Genomic DNA, 21143 nt, shown 5'->3' on the forward strand with positions numbered 1-21143 from the left:
ACTATTCACAATCAGATTTATACTTATATTGTATTTATTTCTTTGCACTGTCTTGAGTTTTAATAAAAGCATTAAATTCAGCTGTTGATTTCTGTGTTCTGTGTATACATATACATATCTATATAGGTTGTTGGCAATCACTAGAACAATTAAAAAATAAATAGTAAGAAATACTGATTCACCCCCCCTCTCAGTATTTCCAACAATTGGTATCAGAGCAGGCTTCTTCATACTAGCCTAACAGCTTGAAGAAGGATCCGCAGCCATGATGAGAAACCACGAAGCATCAGGAAGACCTCCTTTGTTCGATGGCACTAACTTTGGTTTCTGGAAGAAAAGAATGACTTACTACTTAATGTCCCTTGGACCTGAAGTCTGGCATTTTGTTCAAAATGAATACAAAACTACTTCCACTCTTCCAATAGACCAAGACGAGAGGAAAGCCTACATCGCAAATGCAAAGGCCATGAACTCCATCACTAGTGGAATCACTGATTCCGAGTTTACAAAAATCATGCACTGTACCTCGGCCAAAGAAATGTGGGAGAAGCTAGTTGGCTTGTACGATGGAGACTCAAAAGTCAAAAAGGCAAAGCTTCAAACTCACAGAAGACAATTTGAAAGTTTGAGGATGGAAGATGAAGAAGATATTGCAGCATACCTCCTCCGAGTAGCTGAAGTGGTAAATTCCCTGAAAGGATTGGACAAAAAAGTTGAAGAAAGTACCATTGTTCAAAAGGTATTAAGGTCTCTTCCAGACAGGTTTGACTCCAAAATAAGCGCTATAGAAGAAGCAAAGGATCTAGATACCCTCAAAATGGATGAACTCCATGGAATTCTCACTGCCTATGAAATAAGGAAAGGTGGCCCAAGCTCCAAAGATGCAGCATTCAAGGCCTCAAAGTCAAAGAAGGGGAAAGAAAGGAATGACTGTAGTGATGAGTCAGATGTGGAATTCGAATTGACTCAATTTGTACGAAAGTTGAAGAAAGGATCTAAGCTTAAAGGCAAGTATCCTCTTATCTGTTTTAAATGTGGTAAAATAGACCATTATGCAGCAAAATGTCCTCATAAACATGACAGTGATGATGAAGGAAATTCTAAAAGAATGGCACATAAAAAGAAAGGGTTCAATAAGAAAAACTTCTTCTCCAAGCAAGATAAGTCTGATGAGGATGAGTTTATGGTCATCAAAAGGAAATCAGAAGAGGAAAGCGATCATGATGAAAGCCAAGAAGCATTATTCATGGCACTCGCAGATGATGATGACTCAGGGCTGGAAGGAAATGTAGATGAACTGTTAATAAGTGCCATTGAAGAAAATGAGAAACTACGGAACAAAATCATTTCTCTCAAAGTGGAAAACGAGGAAATAACAAGGAGAGAAGACCTCTTGGAAGCAAAGCTTAAAGAAAAGGAAGAGACTTGTGAAGAACGCGAGACTGAAATAGTGTCTCTAAGAAAGGAGTTGGAGCAAATTAAAAAGGGCTGTAAAAGCGCTCAAATACTTGAGACTATTCTGAAAAATCAAAAACCTCAACATGACAAGTCTGGAATAGGTTTCAAAGAAGAATCCTCAAGCACTAAGAATAATGCGAAAAGCTATGCCAATGCACTTTCCTGCAATACAAAAGATGAAAAGTGCACCCCAGATCCCAAGAATGAAGAGAGAATTACTCCAAAGAAGAATGTGGAATCGAATCATGGACACTACAGCAAATACAAACCTGTACTCCACCAAGGGCCCATCGCAAATCCAAAGAAGGAGGGAGGAGTAATTCCCAGGAAGGAAATCGACTCAAACCGTGGTTGCTTCAACAATTACAAAACCATCTTTCTTAGACACTGCTTTCACTGTAAAAACTTCGGTCATCAAGCCAGACATTGTATGGCCCGCAGAAGTAAAAAGACAAAGCTAAAGGATAGAATAATCAACTCATATGCCCCCAAAAGGCAGGGACAAATCAAAATCTTTAATTCATTTGATCCCTTGACCAAATTTGATCTGATTTGCTCTTTCTGCTACAATAATGGACACTATGAACAAGACTGCCCACTCAAAGGAAGAAAGACGAGTAGCAAGAACTCCAGCATGGACAAATGCGTCCTGGCTCTATATGCTCAAAATAATGGAAACCAGTGGTTTATAGATAGTGGGTGCTCCAGACACATGACAGGAGACAGAAGGAAGTTTGTCTCACTGAGCAAAAAGGAAGGGAATGTGTCCTTTGGAAGTGGATTTGGCAGAATTGCAGGAAAAGGAACAGTTACTCTAATCAATGGAAAAGGAAAAGCTCAAGATGCTCTGCTGGTTGATGGACTCAAACACAACCTCTTGAGTGTCAGCCAAATCTGTGATCAAGGACATAAGGTTGTTTTCAGCACCAAAGACTGTGAAATAAGGAACTCTGCCTCAGGGAAACTTGTGGCAAAAGGGGTGAGGACACCAGACAACATTTACATTCTGAACAAGATTCAAGAAAATAAATGCTACCTGAGTCAGACAGATGAGAGTTGGTTGTGGCACAAGCGACTTGGACATACAAGCTTCGAAAATCTGATCAATATCAGCAAGATCAAAGCTGTACGAGACATCCCAAGGCTGTTCAAACCAAATCAAGCAGTATGTGGTCCATGTCAACATGGAAAGCAGACCAGAATCAGCCACAAGACAAAGGAACACTCTACATCGAAGCCCTTAGAGATCATCCATGCTGATGTATGTGGGCCAACTAGAAATCAAGCACTCCAAGGAGAAAGGTACTTTGTGTTATTTGTTGATGATTATACTAGAATGATGTGGATATATTTCATAAAGTATAAATCTAAAACTTTTGAGTGTTTCAAGAATCTAAAAGCCCTTGTAGAAAATGAAAAAGATTCAAAAATTAAGTGCCTCAGAATAGACAAAGGAGGAGAATTCACATCAAACGAGTTTAGTGAGTTCTGTAGTATTCATGGAATTAAAAGGGAATTCTCGGCTGCCAGAACACCTCAGCAAAATGGGGTAGTTGAAAGAAGAAACCGAACAGTCCAAGAAATGGCAAGAACTATGCTATTAGCAGCAGACTTACAGCCTAAATTCTGGAGAGAAGCAATAGGGACAACTGTCTACACACTGAATCGAACTCAATTAAGACCAAATTGTGATAAAACTCCTTATGAGCTATGGAAAGGAAGAGCTGCTTCGGTGAAGTACTTCAAGATCTTTGGAAGCAAGTGCTTCATAAAAATAAATGATGGTTCACCAGGAAAGTTTGATTCTCGAGTTGATGAAGGGATATTTCTTGGATACTCTACACAGAGCAAGGCTTACAAGTGCTACAATTATCGACTGAAGAAAATAGTGGAAAGCATTGATGTAAAGGTTGATGAAGATCTTCCAGTAAAGGAAATTGAAGAACATGAAGATGACTCTCTCATTGAAGAAGAAGAACCTAAAGAAGAAGAAATAGATGAGGAAGAAGAAGAAGAAGAAGAGGAAAGAGAACCACCTAATACCCCTTCTAAGACGAAGTATGTCCAAAGACACCATCCAGAAGAGCAGATCATTGGCGATAAAGATGAAGGTGTGCAGACCCGAAGAAGGATAACAATTACACCCAAGAGAAAAGTCATTGCCCTCCTATCTATGATAGAACCAGAAACATTTGCAGAAGCAAGTAAGGATCCTCATTGGGTAAAATCCATGGAAGAAGAAATGACCCAAATTGAGAAGAACAAGACATGGGAGCTGGTACCTCGTCCAAAGGACAAAAACATAATAGGAACCAAATGGGTGTTCAAAAATAAAATGAATGAGGAAGGACAGGTTATCAGAAACAAGGCAAGACTTGTCTGCAAAGGCTATTCACAAATTGAAGGAATTGACTTTGAAGAAACATTTGCACCAGTGGCCCGTATGGAAGCCATCAGGATGTTCTTGGCATTTGCTTGCTCAAAAGGATTCAAAATCTATCAAATGGACGTGAAATCAGCATTTCTAAATGGGGAACTCAAGGAGGAAGTCTACATGGAGCAGCCAGAAGGTTTTGATCTAACAGCAGGAAAGGACTTAGTTTGTAAGTTGAAAAAGGCTTTATATGGGTTGAAACAAGCTCCTAGAGCTTGGTACGCAAGACTGGATCACTATCTACAACAACAAGGCTTCAAAAAGGGAGTGGTTGGAAGCAATCTATACATAAAGACAGATCAAGGTAAGTTACTAGTTGCTCTTGTTTATGTCGATGATCTGATTTTTGCTAGTAATAATGATGAAATGAGCCATGAATTTTCTCAAAACATGTCAAAAGAGTTTGAGATGTCAATTATAGGAGAGCTGTCCCACTTCCTTGGACTTCAAATATCTCAAACTAGAGCAGGATTGTGTATATCTCAAACCAAATATCTAAAAGACATGCTCAAAAAATATGGAATGGAGGATTGTGCACCCATGAGCACACCTATGACCACAAACTGCAAACTAAGCAAAGATGATGACTCCCCTCTAGTAGATGCAACTCATTACAGGTCAATGATTGGAGCCCTTTTATACTTAACAGCTACACGACCAACCATAATGCAAGCAGTAGGAATGGTGGGAAGATTTCAATCTGCTCCCAAACAATCCCATTTATTAGCTGTAAAAAAGAATTCTCAGATATCTGAAGGGAACTTCTGATTTTGGTCTTTGGTACCCAAAGGACTCAACATTGATTGTAACTGCATACACTGATGCTGATTGGGCTGGAAGTATAGATGATCGGAAAAGCACTAGTGGAAATGCATTCTTCCTAGGAGACTGTTTGGTATCCTGGCTCAGCAAAAAACAATCATCCATATCATTATCCACAGCCGAAGCTGAGTATATTGCTGCAGCAGACTGTTGTTCTCAGATACTATGGATGAAGGAAGCTCTAAAAGATCTCGACATATGTACAGATCAACCAATTTCCGTCTATTGTGACAACACAAGTGCTATTAGTCTCAGCAAAAATCCTGTGATGCACTCAAGAACCAAACACATACCAATCAAGTATCATTTCTTCCATGAACAAGTAGCTGAACAAAACATCGTCATAGAATATATCAGTACTAAGGAGCAGATAGCTGATATTTTCACAAAACCTCTTCCTCGAGAAGCATTCGAACATCTGCGTCAAAAGATGGGGGTTATTTCTTTATCATCACTCAAGTTCATTCATAAAGATGTAGCAGGACAGGGGGAGCAGTTTGACACGGGGAGTCCATATGCATCCCTTTAACATTGATGTCAAAGGGGGAGAAAGCAGAAGAATATTGCCATTAATAACAAAGGGGGAGATTGTTGGACACAGATTGTCATTGATGTCAATATGGCAATATTCGAGGAGCAGATAGAGATGAGAGGAGCAGACAAAGTCGAAGAAGAGGAGCACATAGAGCCATCGGAGCAGAAACCATATAAATATGTTGTTTCAATCCAGCGTTGGGAAATTTTCGTAATGTCTCTGTGAACCGTTTTCTCAAGAAATTTATTTAAGGTGTTTTGTTCGTAAATTTTAGATTTCAGGATGCAGATATTCGTGAAGACATTGACCGGAAAGACCATAACGCTTGAGGTGGAGAGCTCAGATACGATTGACAATGTTAAGGCAAAGATCCAGGACAAGGAGGGAATTCCTCCTGATCAGCAGAGGCTCATTTTTGCTGGCAAACAGCTTGAGGATGGCCGAACCCTCGTAGATTATAACATTCAGAAGGAATCTACTCTTCACCCCGTTCTCCGTCTCAGAGGGGGAATGCAGATCTTTGTCAAAACCCTCACTGGCAAGACCATCATTCTGGAAGTCGAAAGCTCTGACACGATTGAATGTGAGCCGTCGGATCAAAAAGCAGCGGATCCAACGGTCGTCGCACGCGAAAGATGCGCGGACGATAATGCGCGGGAGACGTACAGGTAGGCGGTAAGCGGTATTACCCGCACCGCCCATCGGGGTTCGGTGGTATACGTACAAGGGCCAGCGAACCAATAAAAATACGACGTGCAGCAGATGAAAACCGCCACCCCCGCAGGTTAACGCGTATGCAGGTTTCGGCAAGGAAAGGTGCGACTTCCGTCCGATCGCGGCGAGGTTTGATCGGACGGTGAGGAGATGCACGAGGTTTAAAGTGCAAGCAAAAGGCCGTAGCGACGCGGGAACTGTTGGATGAGGGTGATCAACGGCTGCGATTGCGAATGCGGCAGAGGCTAATATGGGCGCGATTACGTGGGTTTTTGGAATAAAAGAGAAACGGCGGGGCAAAAGGGTGTTTCTAGACTTTTATATCAGTTTTCTTAGATTTCGTTCCTTTGGTTTTCGGATCGCAATGGCAATGGCGGCTTCCACCATGATGAGATCGTCTGTTACGGCGGGATCGTTTCGTGAAAATCATCGTCCTTCTGTGGCGGTTGATGCACAGATCCGATCGAAGATAACCAGCACCGATGGCACAGTCAGATTGCCTTTCGGAAGCTTTGGAAGCAATTTCTTCGGATCCACTGCAGAGTTTGGCCAGGGTTCAGCCTTACAATGTCAGAGTGCTAGGACTTTGCAACCAGTTAGAGCTACTGCAACAGAGGCCCTCCTAGAGTTCAAAGATCTTCGGGAAAGGAGAGGACCAAGATAGGAATAAATGGATTTGGTCGTATTGGGAAGCTGAAAGATCAAGCGAAGTCAGAGGAAAAGACACCAACTGAGGAGGAAGCCTAAGAGACGGTGTAAGCGGAAACGAATGGACAAAGGCATGAGAATGTATAAAACAGTAGAAACAGAGAGCTATTGGAGAGGTTATGGTGGTGAAGAACCCGAGGGTGAGATAGTAGAAGCAGCAGAGGCAAAAGAGGCAGAAAAAGCAGCGGAGGCTATAGAGGCAGCAGAAGCAGCAGAGGCAGGAGAGCAGGAGTGAGACAACCTCAGCTGAATAGAGTGCAACAGCATACCTGTTTATACCAAGGTTGGGTTGGAGCCTCAGAACTGAACAAGACTGAAGTCATTGGGGTAGGTGCTCCTAAGTGCAGAACCACTGCAAAACAGAGTTGGTGCTCTAGAGGTTGGAGCCTCACTGAAGTCCAAGTTGGAGCTTGGAAACTATTCACAATCAGATTTATACTTATATTGTATTTATTTCTTTGCACTGTCTTGAGTTTTAATAAAAGCATTAAATTCAGCTGTTGATTTCTGTGTTCTGTGTATACATATACATATCTATATAGGTTGTTGGCAATCACTAGAACAATTAAAAAATAAATAGTAAGAAATACTGATTCACCCCCCTCTCAGTATTTCCAACACCTGGGGGCCTGGGGTACTTCTTGGAGCTATGAGCGACCATAGGGTGAGTGGTTCACCTTCCCCTACAATTGCGGACACATGCATGTAGGGTGAGTGGTTCACCTTCCCCTACGATCGACATATGCATAGGATGAGTGGTTCACCTTCTCCTATGGCATATGAGTAGGATGAGTGGTTCACCTTCTCTTGTCGGTGCCCCAACACACATCCTACCCATGGAGTCTGGGACTCATGGGAAGTACCTCTCATCTGGCCATTGAGTTGGGAAAAGTGGTTAGGGACCACAGCACTACCGATGGATGCATCGTGTACTGTCGTACTCCCTATGACTAGGATGCATAGTATTCAACAACTTGATCTGGGATCAAGGACTGACTTTTGTCAATGGAGAGTGGTAAGGTCTTATGACTCACTCTCGATCACTTCTTCTTCATTATTACTTCATGGTTCAGCAGAGCAGAGTAGAGAAGTGATGACAAAGATGGTACATGATGATAGGATGGTATGATGATGACAAATGGATTGGCAGGTGGAATTCTCCCTAGTTGAGAGGGAGTGTTAAAATTGGCAACTAGGGCCAAATTCCACCTTGGGACAGCTCATATGATGGAGATGATTATTGCATTGGATTCCTCTTTTCGAGAGGTCCAATTTTGATATAAAGATCATCTCATTCGGACAAGCAGAAATGGAATTTTGAATTTATTCTCTCTCATGCACAAATTGTCAAGGTCCCTCGTCAAATGTAGGCTCAAGAAGCCCAATGGATGTGTCTCCTCACCCTCTATTCATTTGGGGTAGCATTGGATGTGCTCTAGGCCTCAAATTTTGCAGGGGGGATTGGGCACATGTATTCCAAAGAACCCAGAAAGCATTTTGGGAAATTCAACCCAGAAACAATTTTATTAAAATAATTAATAATGTTTAATGGGTCCCTAAATCTAAACTTGGATAATTAAAAATATTAATGGGTTTTAATCTAATTGTGGGTGTAACTTCTAGAAGAAGACCAGGATCAATCTAAAATGATCTTAGCCATTGATTAGCATTTAATTTGGGTCGTTGAATGTCAACAAGAAGATTATTTAAGGAAGCTCGAGGGTCATTTGGAAAACATACCAAGAGATTAAGAGATCAAATTTCTGAAGTGAAAAGTTCTCAGGAGGAAGTTCTGATCAAGGAGATTTCTTGTAGTTGAAGGGCAAGGATAGCATCCGGAGAGAGAGAGAGATTTTCTCAACCGGAGAATCATCAGCAAAGAGAGGAAGAGAGTGATCCAGCAGCTCTCACGCAGAGGCTGACGCAGGGCCACGCAAAGACAGCACAGAGGGTGAGAGAGAGTCCAAGATTTTGCTGGGCAGGGTCAGTTTCAGAAGCCAAGAGCTGGGGTGTGTGACCAAGAGGCTGAGAGCAGAGACTCCAAGCAGCAAATCGATCAGTTCGCTGAGTGACGCATTGCCTACAGAGGTTGACGCAGGGACTGCGTGAGGACTACGCAGAGTCAGCGTACGGCCTGCCAGAGGCACCTCATCCAAAATCTGGATCAGCCGGAATTTTTCTCAATCATTGTGTGAGGTAATCTCACAAATATTTCTGCCAGTATTTCTCTCTGTAACTGAATAAGTTGAGAGGTATTCAGAGATGTATTCAGAATTTCCTACTGCCTAATAATAATAAACCCTCAGATCTGCTACATCGGTTTTCCCACATTAGGTTTTTTCGGGGACATTTGTCCAAAAATAACATTGTCAATTGTGTTGCTTTTTCTTTCTTGCTCAGTCTCTTGTTTCCGCATAATATTTAATTAAGTGAAGGTTGCAGTGTATGTATTATGATATTTGTCGTAGGAAACAACAAGTAATTTGTTTAAAGGAATTTAACAAATAAGAGTAATATCATCAGTTGCTGTTGGAAAACCTTTGCAACAAGAAAAAGTATGAACATATTACAGAGCTAATCAAGTCAATCATGAAATATGACACCTATTGGTATAGGAGCATGACACAGCTGGAAAACATACAAGAGGACCATTCCCCTCAAGTCAAAGTCAAACCACCGATATTCTTCAATTGGTCCATTCTGATCTATCAGGTATGTTTCTCGTGACATCTTTGGGTGGATATTTGTACGATGCAATTTTTGTGCACAACTTCTCTCACAAAACATGGATCTATTTCTTGAAGAAGAAGGACGAAGTGTTCAAATGGTTCTGCTCTTTCAAAGCCTTGGTCGAGAATTAAACAGGGAAGAAGATCAAAATATTAAGGACCGATAATGGGACCGAATATGAGACAAATGAATTCAATGATTATTGTAGAGAAGCTAGCATTAAGAGGGAGACCACTACTACATATACTCCTGAGCAAAATGGAGTTGTCGAAAGGAAGAATCGCACTATCATAGAAGCCACCCGTGCCATGCTTCATGACCAAAGTCTACCGAAGTTCTTATGCGGAGAAGTTGCCAAAACCGATGTATATGTTCAAAATATATGACCGCATCAAGCATTGGACTTCATGATACCCGAAGAAGTTTTCACCAGTGAGAAACCTGATGTTTCTCATTTTAGAATTTTTAGTTGTCCTCTATATTTTTACGTGCTGAAAGAGAAAAGAAACGAGCTAGATACATCTGGGAAGAAAGGAACATTTGTGGGCTACAATGAAACTTCGAAGGCATATAGACTCTATGTGCCTAGTCAAAGAAAAGTGGAAATAAGTCATGATGTCACTTTCGATGAAGATTTTGCCCTTAGGAAAGTCTGAGATCTTCCTATCCCTGGGAAGGACAATGATGATGATGTAGGAAAGCAAGATGAATCTCTATCGGATGATCCGATGCCCGATGTTGAAGGTTTGATGGATCCCATTGATCCACCTCCTAGTGAGCCCTCTACTTCAAGAAAAAGACCTTTGTGGCTCAAAGATACTCTTGAAGATGCTGAGAAACATATTGCACCAAGACGACATTTCGTGAAAGCAAGAAGCCGAACAGGTACCAAGGGTACTTAGCTTCCATGACTACCATTGTACAATCTGAGCCTTGTACATTCGAAAAAGCCGTGAAACACCAAGTTTGGAAGGATGCAATGAACGAGGAATATGAGTCGATCATGAAGAATGATGTCTGGGATGTGGTTCCTAGACCCAAGGACAAGTGTCACTTCAAAATGGCTCCACAAGATCAAACATAGAGCTGATGGGAGTGCTGAAAAATTTCAAGGCTAGATTCGTTGCTCGAGGCTTCTCTCAAAAGGAAGGAGTAGACTATGATGAGATATTTGCACCGGTTGCCCGATATACCACCATCCGTTCGATCATAGCCCTTGCTACCTCGCAAGGATGGAGCCTACACCAAATGGATGTCAAAACTGCTTTCTTGCATGGCTCGCTTAAAGAGGAAGTCTATGTAGAACAACCCGAGGGGTTCGAAGTTCAAGATCGTAAGACACATGTATGCAAGTTGAAGAAAGCCCTCTATGGGTTGAAGCAAGCCCCTAGGGCTTGGTATGAGAGGATTGATAGCTATCTTATGAAGCTAGGATTTACAAGGAGCGATGCTGACCCGAACCTATACTACAGGTTGAAAAGGGCAGCCTCTCATTCTGGTCCCTTATGTGGATGATCTCTTTCTGACAGGTGATGATCCTCTCATTCATCAATGCAAGAGGAAGTTGGCTTCCAAATTCGAGGTGAAGGACCTAGGACTGATGCACTACTTCCTAAGATTGGAGGTTTGGCAAAAACCAGGTGAGGTTTTCCTTTCTCAAGGAAAATAGATTGTGAAGCTGCTTGAGAGATGTGGGATGGTGAATTGCAAGTCCGTATCTACTCCGATGGAACTCAACTTCAAGAAGTTATGTGGAAGTGTTGTTGGGCCCGGATAGCGAACCCTTTCGAGCATTGTCAACTTGTGGGGGGGCTGATGTTCTTGGTAAACTCTCGTCCTGACATATGCTTCGCTGTGAACACGTTGAGTCAATTTATGGTCGAGCCTCATCACATTCATTGGATTGCTGCTAAGAATCTCTTGAGATATCTCCTGGGCACAATCCACTATGGTCTAAGATACACTGCTGGGAATTTGGGGCTACATGGATATACAGATGCTGATTGGGCTGGCAGTGTGGTGGATCGTAAGCGCACGTCTGGATGTTGTTTCTCATTAGGGTCGGCTTCGATATCTTGGATGAGCAGGAAGCAGAAATCGGTTGCTTTAAGCACCGCCAAGGCTAAATACATTGCTGCAAGTATGACCAGTTGTGAAGCTGTTTGGTTGAGAAAGCTCTTCAGTGAGCTATTTGAGCACGTGTTGGATACCACCCTGATCTTCTGTGACAACCAGAGTGTGATTCGCCTTTCAGAGAATCTCGTGTTCCACGATCGCTCTAAGCACATTTATATCAGGTACTACTTTATCTGGGATATGGTACAACAGGGAGCTATAAGGCTCCAACACATCAGGACGGATGAGAAGGTCGCAGACCTTCTCACGAAGCCTTTAGGGAAGGTCAAATTCTTAACCTTCTGAGAGAGACTTGGAGTCGTGGAAAGACCTTTCTATGAGGGTCTTGTATGAGTTTGACACTGAGCTCTGGGAGCTCCTGGTGTTGGACACAGATTGTCATTGATGTCAATATGGCAATATTCGAGGAGCAGATAGAGATGAGAGGAGCAAACAGAGCCGAAGAAGAGGAGCACATAGAGCCATCGGAGCAGAAACCATTATCGAAGCAGAAACCATATAAATATGCTGTTTCAATCCAGCGTTGGGAAATTTCGTAATGTCTGTGTGAACCGTTTTCTCAAGAAATTTATTTCAGGGGTTTTGTTCGTAAATTTTAGATTTCAGGATGCAGATATTCGTGAAGACATTAACTGGAAAGACCATAACGCTTGAGGTGGAGAGCTCAGATACGATTGACAATGTTAAGGCAAAGATCCAGGACAAGGAGGGAATTCCCCCTGATCAGCAGAGGCTCATTTTTGCTGGCAAACAGCTTGAGGATGGCCGAACACTCGCAGATTATAACATTCAGAAGGAACTACTCTTCACCTCGTTCTCCGTCTCAGAGGGGCAATGCAGATCTTTGTCAAAACCCTCACTGGCAAGACCATCATTCTGGAAGTCGAAAGCTCTGACACGATTGAATGTGAGCCGTCGGATCAAAAAGCAGCGGATCCAACGGTCGTCGCACGCGAAAAATGCGCGGACGATAATGCGCGGGAGACGTACAGGTAGGCGGTAAGCGGTATTCCCCGCACCGCCCACCGGGGTTCGGTGGTATACGTACAAGGGCCAGCAATCCAATCAAAATACGACGTGTGGCAGATGAAAACCACCGCCCCCGCAGGTTAACGCGTACGCAGGTTTCGGCGAGGAAAGGTGTGACTGCCATCTAATCGCGGCGGGGTTTGATCGGACGGTGAGGAGATGCACGAGGTTTAAAGTGCAAGAAAAAGGCCGTAGCGACGCGGGAACCGTTGGATGAGGGTGATCAACGGCTGCTATTGCGAATGCAGCAGAGGCTAATATGGGCGCGATTACGTGGATTTTTGGAATAAAAGAGAAACGGCGGGGCAAAAGGGTGTTTCTAGACTTTTATATTAGTTTTCTTAGATTTCGTTCCTTTGGTTTTCGGATCGCAATGGCAATGGCGGCTTTCACCATGATGAGATCGTTTGTTAAGGCGGGATCGTTTCGTGAAAATCATCGTCCTTCTATGCCGGTTGATGCACAGATCCGATCGAAGATAACCAGCACCGATGGCACAGTCAGATTGCCTTTCGGAAGCTTTGGAAGCAATTTCTTCGGAGCCACTGCAAAGTTTGGCCAGGGTTCAGCCTTACAATGTCAGAGTGCTAGGACTTTGCAACCAGTTAAAGCTGCTGCAACAGAGGCCCTCCTAGAGTTCAAAGATCTTCGGGAAAGGAGAGGACTAGGATAGGAATAAATGGATTTGGTCGTATTGGGAAGCTAAAAGATCAAGCGAAGTCAGAGGAAATGACAGCGACTGAGGAGGAAGCCTAAGAGACGGTGTAAGCGGAAACGAATGGACAAAGGCATGGGATGTATAAAACAGTAGAAACAGAGAGTTGTTGGAGAGGTTATGGTGGTGAAGAACCCGAGGGTGAGATAGTAGAGTGCAGCAGCATACCTGTTTATACCAAGGTTGGGTTGGAGCCCAAGAGGTTGGAGCCTTAGAGCTGAACAGGACTGAAGTCATTGGGGTAGGTGCTCCTAAGTGCAGAACCACTGCAAAACAGAGTTGGTGCTCTGGAGGTTGGAGCCTCACTGAAGTCCAAGTTGGAGCGTGGCAACTATTCACAATCAGATTTATACTTATATTGTATTTATTTCTTTGCACTGTCTTGAGTTTTAATAAAAGCATTAAATTCAGCTGATGATTTCTGTGTTCTGTGTATACATATACATATCTATATAGGTTGTTGGCAATCACTAGAACAATTAAAAAATAAATAGTAAGAAATACGGATTCACCCCCCCTCTCAGTATTTCCAACAATTGGTATCAGAGCAGGCTTCTTCATACTAGCCTAACAGCTTGAAGAAGGATCCGCAGCAATGATGAGAAACCACGAAGCATTAGGAAGACCTCCTTTGTTCGATGGCACTAACTTTGGTTTCTGGAAGAAAAGAATGACTTACTACTTAATGTCCCTTAGACCTGAAGTCTGGCATTTTGTTCAGAATAAATACAAAACTACTTCCACTCTTCCAATAGACCAAGATGAGAGGAAAGCCTACATCGCAAATGCAAAGGCCATGAACTCCATCACTAGTGGAATCACTGATTCCGAGTTTATAATAATCATGCACTGTACCTCGGCCAAAGAAATGTGGGAGAAGCTAGTTGGCTTGTACGATGGAGACTCAAAAGTCAAAAAGGCAAAGCTTCAAACTCACAGAAGAAAATTTGAAAGTTTGAGGATGGAAGATGAAGAAGATATTGCAGCATACCTCCTCCGAGTAGCTGAAGTGGTAAATTCCCTGAAAGGATTGGACGAAAAAGTTGAAGAAAGTACCATTGTTCAAAAGGTATTAAGGTCTCTTCCAGACAGGTTTGACTCCAAAATAAGCGCTATAGAAGAAGCAAAGGATCTAGATACCCTCAAAATGGATGAACTCCATGGAATTCTCACTGCCTATGAAATAAGGAAAGGTGGCCCAAGCTCCAAAGATGCAGCATTCAAGGCCTCAAGGTCAAAGAAGGGGAAAGAAAGGAATGACTGTAGTGATGAGTCAGATGTGTAATCCGAATTGGCTCAATTTGTACGAAAGTTGAAGAAAGGATCTAAGCTTAAAGGCAAGTATCCTCTTATCTGTTTTAAATGTGGTAAAATAGACCATTATGCAGCAAAATGTCCTCATAAACATGATAGTGATGATGAAGGAAATTCTAAAAGAATGGCACATAAAAAGAAAGGGTTCAATAAGAAAAACTTCTTCTCCAAGCAAGATGAGTCTGATGAGGATGAGTTTATGGTCATCAAAAGGAAATCAGAAGAGGAGAGCGATCATGATGAAAGCCAAGAAGCATTATTCATGTCACTCGCAGATGATGATGACTCAGGGCTGGAAGGAAATGTAGATGAACTGTTAATAAGTGCCATTGAAGAAAATGAGAAACTACGGAACAAAATCATTTCTCTCAAAGTGGAAAACGAGGAAATAAGAAGGAGAGAAGACCTCTTGGAATCAAAGCTTAAAGAAAAGGACGAGACTTGTGAAGAACGCGAGACGGAAATAGTGTCTCTAAGAAAGGAGTTGGAGCAAATTAAAAAGGGTTGTAAAAGCTCTCAAATACTTGAGACTATTCTGAAAAATCAAAAACCTCAACACGACAAGTCTGGAATAGGTTACAAAGGAGAATCCTCAAGCGCTAAGAATAATGCGAAAAGCTATGCCAATGCACTTTCCTGCAATACAAAAGATGAAAAGTGCACCCCAGATCCCAAGAATGAAGAGAGAATTACTCCAAAGAAGAATGTGGAATCGAATCATGGACACTACAGCAAATACAAACCTGTACTCCACCAAGGGCCCATCGCAAATCCAAAGGAGGAGGAGTAATTCCCAGGAAGGAAATCGACTCAAACCGTGGTTGCTTCAACAAGTACAAAACCATCTTTCTTGGACACTGCTTTCACTGTAAAAACTTCGGTCATCAAGCCAAACATTGTATGGCCCGCAGAAGTGAAAAGACAAAGCTAAAGGATAGAATAATCAACTCATATGCCCCCAAAAGGCAGGGACAAATCAAAATCTTTAATTCATTTGATCCCTTGACCAAATTTGATCTGATTTGCTCTTTCTGCTACAATAATGGACACTATGAACAAGACTGCCCACTCAAAGGAAGAAAGACGAGTAGCAAGAACTCTAGCATGGACAAATGCGTCCTTGCTCTATATGCTCAAAATAATGGAAACCAGCAGTTTATAGATAGTGGGTGCTCCAAACACATGACAGGAGACAGAAGGAAGTTTGTCTCACTGAGCAAAAAGGAAGGGAATGTGTCCTTTGGAAGTGGATTTGGCAGAATTGCAGGAAAAGGAACAGTTACTCTGATCAATGGAAAAGGAAAAGCTCAAGATGCTCTGCTGGTTGATGGACTCAAACACAACCTCTTGAGTGTCAGCCAAATCTGTGATCAAGGACATAAGGTTGTTTTCAGCACCAAAGACTGTGAAATAAGGAACTCTGCCTCAGGGAAACTTGTGGCAAAAGGGGTGAGGACATCAGACAACATTTACATTCTGAACAAGATTCAAGAAAATAAATGCTACCTGAGTCAGACAAATGAGAGTTGGCTGTGGCACAAGCGACTTGGACATACAAGCTTCGAAAATATGATCAATATCAGCAAGATCAAAGCTATACGAAACATCCCAAGGCTGTTCAAACCAAATCAAGCAGTATGTGGTCCATGTCAACATGGAAAGCAGACCAGAATCAGCCACAAGACAAAGGAACACTCTACATCGAAGCCCTTAGAGATCATCCATGCTGATGTATGTGGGCCAACTAGAAATCAAGCACTCCAAGGAGAAAGGTACTTTGTGTTATTTGTTGATGATTATACTAGAATGATGTGGATATATTTCATAAAGTATAAATCTAAAACTTTTGAGTGTTTCAAGAATCTAAAAGCCCTTGTAGAAAATGAAAAAGATTCAAAAATTAAGTGCCTCAGAATAGACAAAGGAGGAGAATTCACATCAAACGAGTTTAGTGAGTTCTGTAGTGTTCATGGAATTAAAAGGGAATTCTCGGCTGCCAGAACACCTCAGCAAAATGGGGTAGTTGAAAAAAGAAACCGAACAGTCCAAGAAATGGCAAGACTATGCTATTAGCAGCAGACTTACAGCCTAAATTCTGGAGAGAAGCAATAGGGACAACTGTCTACACACTGAATCGAACTCAATAAAGACCAAATTGTGATAAAACTCCTTATGAGCTATGGAAAGGAAGACCTGCCTCGGTGAAGTACTTCAAGATCTTTGGAAGCAAGTGCTTCATAAAAATAAATGATGGTTCACCAGGAAAGTTTGACTCTCGAGTTGATGAAGGGATATTTCTTGGATACTCTACACGGAGCAAGGCTTACAAGTGCTACAATTATCGACTGAAGAAAATAGTGGAAAGCACTGATGTAAAGGTTGATGAAGATCTTCCAGTAAAGGAAATTGAAGAACATGAAGATGACTCTCTCATTGAAGAAGAAGAACCTAAAGAAGAAGAAATAGATGAGGAAGAAGAAGAAGAAGAAGAGGAAAGAGAACCACCTAATGCCCCTTCTAAGAGGAAGTATGTCCAAAGACACCATCCACAAGAGCAGACCATTGGCGATAAAGATGAAGGTGTGCAGACCCGAAGAAGGATAACAATTACACCCAAGAGAAAAGTCATTGCCCTCCTATCTATGATAGAACCAGAAACATTTGCAGAAGCAAGTAAGGATCCTCATTGGGTAAAATCCATGGAAGAAGAAATGACCCAAATTGAGAAGAACAAGACATGGGAGCTGGTACCTCGTCCAAAGGACAAAAACATAATAGGAACCAAATGGGTGTTCAAAAATAAAATGAATGAGGAAGGACAGGTTATCAGAAACAAGGCAAGACTTGTCTGCAAAGGCTATTCACAAATTGAAGGAATTGACTTTGAAGAGACATTTGCACCAGTGGCCCGTATGGAAGCTATCAGGATGTTCTTGGCATTTGCTTGCTCAAAAGGATTCAAAATCTATCAAATGGACGTGAAATCAGCATTTCTAAATGGGGAACTCAAGGAGGAAGTCTACATGGAGCAGCCAGAAGGTTTTGATCTAACAGCAGGAAAGGACTTAGTTTGTAAGTTGAAAAAGGCTTTATATGGGTTGAAACAAGCTCCTAGAGCTTGGTACGCAAGACTGGATCACTATCTACAACAACAAGGCTTCAAAAAGGGAGTGGTTGGAAGCAATCTATACATAAAGGCAGATCAAGGTAAGTTACTAGTTGCTCTTGTTTATGTCGATGATCTGATTTTTGCTAGTAATAATGATGAAATGAGCCATGAATTTTCTCAAAACATGTCAAAAGAGTTTGAGATGTCAATGATAGGAGAGCTGTCCCACTTCCTTGGACTTCAAATATCTCAAACTAGAGCAGGATTGTGTATATTTCAAACCAAATATCTAAAAGACATGCTCAAAAAATATGGAATGGAGGATTGTGCACCCATGAGCACACCTATGACCACAAACTGCAAACTGAGCAAAGATGATGACTCCCCTCTAGTAGATGCAACTCATTATAGGTCAATGATTGGAGCCCTTCTATACTTCACAGCTACACGACCAACCATAATGCAAGCAGTAGGAATGGTGGGAAGATTTCAATCTGCTCCCAAACAATCCCATTTATTAGCTGTAAAAAAGAATTCTCAGATATCTGAAGGGAACTTCTGATTTTGGTCTTTGGTACCCAAAGGACTCAACATTGATTGTGACTGCATACACTGATGCTGATTGAGCTGGAAGTATAGATGATCGGAAAAGCACTAGTGGAAATGCATTCTTCCTAACAGACTGTTTGGTATCCTGGCTCAGCAAAAAACAGTCATCCATATCATTATCCACAGCCGAAGCTGAGTATATTGCTGCAGCAGACTGTTGTTCTCAAATACTATGGATGAAGGAAGCTCTAAAAGATCTCGACATATGTACAGATCAACCAATTTCCATCTATTGTGACAACACAAGTGCTATTAGTCTCAGCAAAAATCCTGTGATGCACTCAAGAACCAAACACATACCAATCAAGTATCATTTCCTCCGTGAACAAGTAGCTAAACAAAACATCGTCCTGGAATATATCAGTACTAAGGAGCAAATAGCTGATATTTTCACAAAACCTCTTCCTCGAGAAGCATTCGAACATCTGCGTCAAAAGATGGGGGTTATTTCTTTATCATCACTCAAGTTCATTCATAAAGATGTAGCAGGACAGGGGGAGCAGTTTGACATGGGGAGTCCATATGCATCCCTTTACCATTGATGTCAAAGGGGGAGAATGCAGAAGAATATTGCCATCAATAACAAAGGGGGAGATTGTTGGACACAGATTGTCATTGATGTCAATATGGCAATATTCGAGGAGCAGATAGAGATGAGAGGAGTAGAAAGAGTCGAAGAAGAGGAGCACATAGAGCCATCGGAGCAGAAACCATATAAATATGTTGTTTCAATCCAGCGTTGGGAAATTTTCGTAATGTCTCTGTGAACCGTTTTCTCAAGAAATTTATTTAAGGTGTTTTGTTCGTAAATTTTAGATTTCAGGATGCAGATATTCGTGAATACATTGGCCGGAAAGACCATAACGCTTGAGGTGGAGAGCTCAGATACGATTGCCAATGTTAAGGCAAAGATCCAGGACAAGGAGGGAATGCCTCCTGATCAGCAGAGGCTCATTTTTGCTGGCAAACAGCTTGAGGATGGCCGAACCCTCGTAGATTATAACATTCAGAAGGAATCTACTCTTCACCTCGTTCTCCGTCTCAGAGGGGGAATGCAGATCTTTGTCAAACCCCTCACTGGCAAGACCATCATTCTGGAAGTCGAAAGCTCTGACACGATTGAATGTGAGCCATCGGATCAAAAAGCAACGGATCCAACGGTCGTCGCACGTGAAAGATGCGCGGACGATAATGCGCGGGAGACGTACAGGTAGGCGGTAAGCGGTATTCCCCGCACCGCCCATCGGGGTTCGGTGGTATACGTACAAGGGCCAGCGATCCAATAAAAATACGACGTGCAGCAGATGAAAACCGCTGCCCCCGCAGGTTAACGCGTATGCAGGTTTCGGTGAGGAAAGGTGCGACTGCCGTCCGATCGCGACGAGGTTTGATCGGACGGTGAGGAGATGCACGAGGTTTAATGTGCAAGCAAAAGGCCGTAGCGACGCGGGAACTGTTGGATGAGGGTGATCAACGGCTGCGATTGCGAATGCAGCAGAGGCTAATATGGGCGCGATTACGTGGGTTTTTGGAATAAAAGAGAAACGGCGGGGCAAAAGGGTGTTTCTAGACTTTTATATTAGTTTTCTTAGATTTCGTTCCTTTAGTTTTCGGATCGCAATGGCAATGGCGGCTTTCACCATGATGAGATCGTCTGTTACGGCGGGATCGTTTCGTGAAAATCATCGTCCTTCTGTGGCGGTTGATGCACAGATCCAATCGAAGATAAGCAGCACCGATGGCACAGTCAGATTGCCTTTCGGAAGCTTTGGAAGCAATTTCTTCGGATCCACTGCAAAGTTTGGCCAGGGTTCAGCCTTACAATGTCAGAGTGCTAGGACTTTCCAAACAGTTAGAGCTACTGCAGCAGAGGCCCTCCTAGAGTTCAAAGATCTTCGAGAAAGGAGAGGACCAAGATAGGAATAAATGGATTTGGTCGTATTGGGAAGTTGAAAGATCAAGCTAAGTCAGAGGAAAAGTCAGCAACTGAGGAGGAAGCCTAAGAGACGGTGTAAGCGGAAACGAATGGACAAAGGCATGGGAATGTATAACACAGTAGAAAGAGAGAGCTATTGGAGAGGTTATGGTGGTGAAGAACCCGAGGGTGAGATAGTAGAAGCAGCAGAGGCAGAAAAAGCAGCGGAGGCTATAGAGGCAGCAAAAGCAGCGGAGGCTATAGAGCAGGAGTTAGACAACCTCAGCTGAATAGAGTGCAACAGCATACCTGTTTATACCAAGGTTGGGTTGGAGCCTCAGAACTGAACAAGACTGAGGTCATTGGGGTAGGTGCTCCTAAGTGCAGAACCACTGCAAAACAGAGTTGGTGCTCTAGAGGTTGGAGCCTCACTGAAGTCCAAGTTGGAGCTTGGAAACTATTCACAATCAGATTTATACTTATATTGTATTTATTTCTTTGCACTGTCTTGAGTTATAATAAAAGCATTAAATTCAGCTGATGATTTCTGTGTTCTGTGTATGCATATACATATCTATATAGGTTGTTGGCAATCACTAGAACAATTAAAAAACAAATAGTAAGAAATACTGATTCACCCCCCCTCTCAGTATTTCCAACACCTGGGGGCCTGGGTACTTCTTGGAGCTATGAGCGACCATAAGGTGAGTGGTTCACCTTCCCCTACAATTGCGGACACATGCATGTAGGGTGAGTGGTTCACCTTCCCCTACGATCGACATATGCATAGGATGAGTGGTTCACCTTCTCCTATGGCATATGAGTAGGATGAGTGGTTCACCTTCTCCTGTCGGTGCCCCAACACACATCCTAACCATGGAGTCTGGGACTCATGGGAAGTACCTCTCATCTGGC

At 42.5% G+C, this 21143-nt stretch overlaps 1 pseudogene; it reads left to right on the forward strand.

The window, feature by feature from the left end:
- The window catches only part of LOC149204517 (polyubiquitin-like), a 43748-nt pseudogene that overhangs the window by 1562 nt on the left and 21043 nt on the right, over positions 1–21143 (forward strand).

The sequence above is a fragment of the Pinus tabuliformis genome, chromosome 1_2 (genome assembly GCF_031772625.1).
Source record: "Pinus tabuliformis cultivar Carrire ecotype Pingquan chromosome 1_2, CPIR1, whole genome shotgun sequence".
NCBI lineage: Eukaryota > Viridiplantae > Streptophyta > Pinopsida > Pinales > Pinaceae > Pinus > Pinus tabuliformis.